The sequence below is a fragment of the Schistocerca gregaria genome, chromosome 10 (assembly GCF_023897955.1).
Source record: "Schistocerca gregaria isolate iqSchGreg1 chromosome 10, iqSchGreg1.2, whole genome shotgun sequence".
Lineage (NCBI taxonomy): Eukaryota > Metazoa > Arthropoda > Insecta > Orthoptera > Acrididae > Schistocerca > Schistocerca gregaria.
In genome coordinates, this window is record NC_064929.1 from 22,790,652 (window position 1) to 22,791,669 (window position 1,018).

At 48.3% G+C, this 1,018-nt stretch overlaps 1 non-coding gene across 1 annotated transcript; it reads left to right on the top strand.

Moving 5' to 3' along the window:
* Nucleotides 1-411: 411 nt before the first annotated feature.
* Trnaa-ggc (transfer RNA alanine (anticodon GGC)) lies at nt 412-484 on the top strand. The gene has a single exon. It is a non-coding gene; the product is annotated as a tRNA-Ala (tRNA).
* The last annotated feature ends 534 nt before the right edge of the window (nt 485-1,018 follow it).

Consider the following 1,018-nt stretch of genomic DNA (forward strand, 5'->3'; position numbering starts at 1 on the left):
GTTTCGTAGTATGCGCAGTGCAATGGAGACGCGGAAACTTGTTGTGGCCCAGTGTTTTGCAGTTGGACGACAAGATTGGTACACAGTAGTAAAGAGCGAGGCACTGAGTTGGCATAAATAATGTAGTGCACAATGGTTCTCGAGATGTGTTTGTTACCTCAGGTGCTGTATAATTGTCTACAATGAGTGAAAACGGAGCAATTTGTGACGGCTCTTTCAATTTAAGACGTTAAAAACAGACGGAATTTGCATTTGTAATACCAGAGCATCGAAACTACTTGGAACTTTTGTGTATATGAACGGGTCCGCGCCTTTGTACTCTGCTCCCTTCACCGCTACAAACCAACCAACCATCGTGTCCGTGCGCATCTGAGTCGCAAAGAATGGGGAATAGCGCACTTTGCTCGTGCATGGGGCGTAGCTCAGTTGGTAGAGCGTTCGCTTGGCATGTGAAAGGTCCAGGGTTCAAGCCTCGGCGCCTCAATTTTTTGTGGTCAGTGCATGGTAAGTGTTGGTCGCGGCGAACCTAAAGGCACGCAAGATGTTGCAAAGCCAGCGTCACAGACTGATATGATGTATACTGACGTAAGGAGAGCAAGATGTAAGTGTGGGGACCGGCTGTTATCGAGGTGTCATCGAGTGCAGATCTGTCTTAGGTATCGCGGCTTAACCTCATTGAAGTCTAGAGGGTGGACAACACGTTGGTCTTACTCAGAGCGTTGTCCGAATTCTATTTTCGACGTTATACGTGCCACTTTCATTTTGGCCACTACGATTCGATACAGAATGCACGAAACCTGAAAGACACCCTAACGGATACATAGAGAGTAGTGTTTGTCTGCTGAATAATGGGAGTGCAAGGGTCTGTGTCGTCTATATGGCTGTATGTAGCACCATTAGTCTTTGGGGGGGGGGGGGGGGCGGGCGTAGCTCAGATGGTAGAGCGCTCGCTTAGTATGCGAGAGGTACTGGGATCAATACCCAGTGCCTCCAGAATTTTTAACACACCTACATGCGC